The 5,949-nt window shown below is 44.5% G+C and overlaps 1 pseudogene; it reads left to right on the top strand.

The window, feature by feature from the left end:
* The first annotated feature begins 735 nt into the window (after positions 1–735).
* On the top strand, positions 736–2,125 carry LOC121427638 (annotated as a pseudogene).
* The last annotated feature ends 3,824 nt before the right edge of the window (positions 2,126–5,949 follow it).

Below are 5,949 nucleotides of genomic sequence, written 5' to 3' on the forward strand. Positions count from 1 at the left end.
ATTCCAGATAATTGGCAATGCCAACAAGAGACGGAAAAGTGAAAGAAAGAAGCACTTTACAAGTTGATAAATTGAACTTATGACATCGTGTCAGAATGAGATAAGTTTACATGGGGTAAAGCAACGAATAGATGGTATTGCTTACACTGGGTCGAGAAATAAACAGCTGTAGAAGGTGAGAACGGTAAATATCCGAAGATTTCTACACTGTAAAAACTGCGGTGTTAAAACTGACACCAATTGGTGTTAATAGAGGACCACACCCTCAGGTGTTAAAATTACACCCTAGAGATTAAACGTAACACCAAAGAGTGTAAATGTAACAACAAAATGTGTTGTAATAACACCTATAGGTGTAAAACTAACACCACCAATTTAACACCGGTGTAAAATAACTGGTGTGGTCCTCTATGTACACCGGTTAACACCACAGTTTTTGCTGTGTATGTAGACATAAACAAAGATGATTAATGTAACCTGAATTAATCATAAATAATGGATTTTAAAGACGGCTTGACGATTTAAAATGATTTATTAGCGGGCTAGCAAAATACACATTTTAGTTTGTTTTGATTTTGAAAGGGGGCGTGGTTGCCCGAGAAAGGGCTCGTGACCCGACCCGTAAAGGGCGGGGCAGCGCTTTTTGGCGCCCGCGCCAAAGAATTTGGGCACAATGCCAGACATTTGCCGCGGTTGAGCTATGCGCGGATAAAAGTGCGGGGAATGCTTCATTTTCGTTTTGGCTTTCAATGAAGAGAGATGACGGTGCATGTGTAAAGCGTGCTTACAAAATTTTTTGAAAATTTTCTTTCGGCACTGGCAACTAGAATTGGACACTAGGCCTAGGTGGCAGATATTTCGACATTTGTCTAGCTACCTATACCGGATATCTACACAAAGGATTCATACTTTTATTGGATTATACAGACGCTGATTTCAGTTTTTTACTGTCTTCAGACTTCAGCCTCAGGAATTGTTGCCGTAGAACTAAGACTAAGTTAGCTGTGCCGATTTGTGGACCTAAAAGATTCAGTTTGCAACTTCGGGATTGAATTTTTTCTTGGCGGTTCGCTTGATTGAACTTTGGAGGTGATTGCATCCAGGATTCATTGGACTTGGGCTGAGTGACGGAGCTTCGAGTCTAACTCTAGTTTCGCGAGTTGATCATGCCAAAGGTTAAGGCCAAGAAAATAACGACCGCAGGTGCGAGGAAGGGAGATGACACACCGAAGAGGAGGCCGGGTCGGCCGAGAGGTCCACGGGCGACGTCAACCCCCGCAAGTGTGGATCTGGGGCTGGGAGGCGGCAACAACGGGCCAGGAAGGAGCGGTGAGTTAAATCCCTCTCAGTCTCAAGTTGTCGATGTTGATGAAAAAAGTGGTAGGCCTAGGTCTAAAGTTAGTGATAAAATGGCAGAGCTAGATCTAGATCTAGTGGGGCGGGAAGGCCAGGCGCCCGTGGGCAGATCTATTGCTTGGCATGAGATAGTAGCACAGGAGTCGGATACCGGTAGCTCGGGGCAGGCTCAGCCAGCAGTTTCAGTGCCGGCGCGGTCGGCAGGGGTAGCCGAAGATCTAGGCCTAGATCTAGTGGAGGTCGGTGTTGAGAGATCTGAGCCCCAGGCGCCTAGGCTTTCTGCCGTGTTGGGGGCACCGGAACCATTTATTAGCGCATGCGACCCACTAGGTGTGGAAGTGGCTATCTCACTGAAGGAAAAAATTTGGGCAAGTGAATATATAGATTTGGGAGTGCTCCTTAAGCATAATAATGCACGTGATGAGTTTGGGCCTTGAGTGTAGGTGACACCACTTTGAGTTTGTGTCAATCGGGATCTGGCCTTGGTTTGCAACTTCAACCTCAATCAAAGGCTAAGAAAATCATGTCGGTAGAGCAGTGGACTTCGGTGTTTCTAGTATTTGCCTCAATTTACACTGAGAAGCACATGGAAAGGAGCAGGGAGCTCATGAAATATATGGATTTGATAAGGCATGCAGCCCGTGCGTTTGCAGGTTATGGCTGGCGTGACTATGACACTCAGTTTAGGAGCAAGCAGGCGCGTTTACCCGGGCGATCCTGGGCGAGCGTCGACGCCGAGTTGTGGTTGATGCTGGTGGCCTCTAATGGTCCGCGGCAGCGCCACAATTTACCCCATGCCCCTCGCCATCAGTTCTACAGAGGGGAGTACGGCGCGAAAAAATCTTTTCCCTTCGGAGGAAAGGGACCCGGAGCCAATGGCACACCCAGCCGAGGCGTGTGCTTTGCCTTTAATAGAGGCAAGTGCATGCGAGGCAAAGCTTGCATCTATGAGCACAAGTGTTCCCGCTGCCAGGCGACAGGTCATGGGGCTAAGCAGTGTAGCCAAGGGCGGGCCGGTTCCAGTCCCGCTGGCAGTAAATAGGTCTACGGCTAGTGCGGTGTCGTCTATTGCTCCGACCCCTATTAAGTTAGCACGTTTGGTGCCCATGTTAGCTACTTATCCTAATCAGGAGCATGCTCAGTGCTTGTATAATGGTTTTAAGTTTGGTTTTTCATTACATTTTGAAGGGGACAGGGTCCCATTGGTTGTTAAAAACCTGAAATCAGCATTCGAGCACATGGATGCGTTGAAAAAGAAATTGAGGGATGAAATAGACTTAGGTAGGATAGTTGGGCCTTTTGTTGTTCCTCCCTTCGAGAATATGAGGTGTTCACCAGTGGGGTTGGTGCCCAAAAAGGCCCCAGGGGAGTTCCGTATGATTCAACATTTATCGGCACCCAGGGGAAATTCAGTTAATGATGGCATACCGGAGGGGCAGTGTACAGTAACATATTCGTCCTTTGATTCGGCGGTAGATATTGTGACGCAATTGGGGCGGGGTGCCCTTATGGGAAGACTGACATTAAGTCAGCTTTCAGGCTCTTGCCTGTTCACCCAAAAGATTTTGAGTTGCTTGGGATGTATATAGATGGTCGTTACTATTTTGATCGTTGTTTGCCGATGGGCTGCGCAGTTTCTTGTTCCACTTTTGAATGTTTTAGTACTTTTTTAGAGTTTTGCGCGAGAAAAGTTGCGAAGTCGCAAAATATTGTCCATTATTTGGATGATTTCTTTTTTGCAGGCGGCCCTGCCTCGGAGGATTGCAGGCGGGCAATGCATTGTTTTGAAGCAATTTGCGAACGATTTGGGGTGCCCATAGCGCGAGAAAAAACGGAAGGCCCGACCACACAGTTGTCATATCTTGGGCTGGTAATAGATAGCGTTTCTCAGCAGGTTCGGGTACCGGAGGACAAAATTGAGAAATTAGTAGGGAAATTAAATTGGGCGGTACAGAAACAAAAAATTTCCCTAAGAGACATTCAGTCGATTGTAGGTAGTCTAAACTTTGTATGTAAGGCAATTGCTCCAGGGCGAGCATTCATGAGACGGCTCATTGACTTAACTAAGAGCGTTAAGCGTCCTTTTCACATGGTTAGGTTGACGAGAGGGGCTAAGGCTGACTTGCGGGTTTGGTTGGAGTTCTTGGCACATTTTAATGGTCAAGTTTTCTTCCGGGCTCCAGGCTGGTTTGGAAGCGAGGAAATTCAGTTTTTCACTGATGCGGCGGCTGGCATTGGTTTTGGAATTTTCTTTGGAGGCAGGTGGGCTCAATCCAGGTGGCCTGCTGATTTCCAGGCCGATAGGAGGTCTATAGCTTTTTTAGAGCTATTCCCTATTTGGGTAGGCTTGGAGATTTGGGGCATGGAGCTAAAGGACAAGAATATATTGTTTAATTGTGATAATCAGGCCGTGGTGGCAGTACTTAACAAGCAGTCGGCGCTATGCCCTGATATTATGGTTTTGGTGAGGAAGGTGGTGATTATATGTTTAAGCAATAATATAGTGTTGAGGGCTAGGCATGTACATGGATGTGATAATGGTATAGCTGATGCACTATCTCGATTTCAGATGCCGAGGTTCCATGCGTTAGCACCGGGGGCCGCCCGGGAGGGCGTGGAGGTTCCAGTCCGTCTTTGGAAGAGCTGGCTATCGAGAGAAGTCGACTGCTGATGGCTTCTAGGGCAGCTCGAACACACACAACTTACTCTATTGCCTTGGGGGCATACGTGAAATTTTGTAAAGTGTACGGATACGACCCCCAGCTACCCCCTAATGTAGAATGGGTGGCGCAGTTCATTTCTTATTTATCCTTTATGGGATATGCAGGGTCTACTATTCAAACATACATATCTGGGTTGGCATTTTATATGAGTTCATCTGGGCTAAAGGATGTGACCAAAAGTTTTGTGATTACAAGGTTAATTGAAGGGCGTAGGCGAAGTACTTTGAGAAGAGATGCTAGGCATCCAATCACATTGTCTGTGTTAAATAGAATGCTCGCCTACTTGAGGCATGTTTGTGGTAGTCATTACGATGTTTTGATGTACTCTGCTGCTTTTTCAGTGGCATTTTATGGTTTGTTGAGAGTTAGTGAGTTGACAGTAGAGTCCAGGCATAGATGCGAGTCTATTCTGCAGCACACAGATGTTAGGGTAACTGGCGATGCACCGCATCGCAGGGTGGAATTATTCCTAAGGAAGTCAAAGACTGACCAGCGGGGAAATGGGTGCACCATTTCGATACCAGAGTTGGGGACAGTTAGCTGCCCTGTGATGGCGGTTATTCGTTATTTAGAAATCCGCCCAAAGAATGGTGGAGCCTTCTTTTGTTCATATGGTGCTCTCCCGCTAACTAGGCGTGAATTTGGAAACATGATAAAACGATGTTTGACATACGGGGATATGCCGGCGGCAATGTTTTCATCGCATTCCTTTCGTATTGGGGCGGCTACGACCGCTGCCATGGCCGGTTGCTCGGATGAAGAAATCCAACGCATGGGGCGTTGGGTTTCGAGTGCACATCGGAGATATATAAGACTCGACATGGTTAAGTAAAAAAAAAAAAAAAAAAAAGAACGAAAATACATATGAAATGATGATTTTAGGTTATTTGACATTTTGACCAAAATCAGGTGTAAGTTATCTTCCAATAATGTCACAACGCGTTTACTTTACACGAGGACATGTGCTTTAATCAAAGCCGTGGCCGATGGGTTGTTGGATATTTGGGTGTATAATTCTCAATATATCTGCTTACATGGTATTGTTTTATTTTATTCAGCCCTATTCAGAAGCAGGGTGGTATGTTCAGTGCCAAGAGGCCTGTTTACAAAGGAGCCCTTGTTACAGTATACATTATACATTATACATTATGCATCATATATTATACATTATACATTATACATTATTACATTCTTTATACAAAATGAAGAAAGAGATGGTACTATATTGATGGGAATGTGTTTTATACGTTATACATTATACATTATACCTTATACATTTTACATTATACATTATACCTTATACATTTTACATTATACATTATACATTATTATAAATTGATTGGAATGTGCTCAGACATTATACATTATACATTATTATATATTGGTTGGAATGTGTTTATACATTATACATTATTACATTATACAAAAGGAAGAAAGGGATAGTACTATATTGATTGGAAGGTGTTTGGAACATCAGATTGATCATAACGACCCCCCCCCCCCCCCCCCCCCCTGTACATGTTGATATCAATATACATGTATCATCGAAATAACTCTGGGCTTAATATTGAATGAGTAAGTGAGGGTTTAATGATATCACACAATTACGAGCATTCTGCTTTTTAGAGAGAATGTTACAACGGTATAATGACGTGTTTAATATCAATGCTTTCAGGATTAAGGGGAGGGGTCAAAAATGTGATTACATACATTGTATCTTGGAGGGGAAAACCCCGTGATGAAGGGGTGGTGAAGGGTAGCAGACCTTTCAGGGGGAAATTTTCATACTTCAAAATTCTGCCCAGCCCTCTTTTCTTGTTTTCTATTACAGGACCTGTGGTGTGGATCATAGGGGACTCGATAGTGTTTT

The sequence above is a fragment of the Lytechinus variegatus genome, chromosome 14, assembly GCF_018143015.1.
Source record: "Lytechinus variegatus isolate NC3 chromosome 14, Lvar_3.0, whole genome shotgun sequence".
NCBI lineage: Eukaryota > Metazoa > Echinodermata > Echinoidea > Temnopleuroida > Toxopneustidae > Lytechinus > Lytechinus variegatus.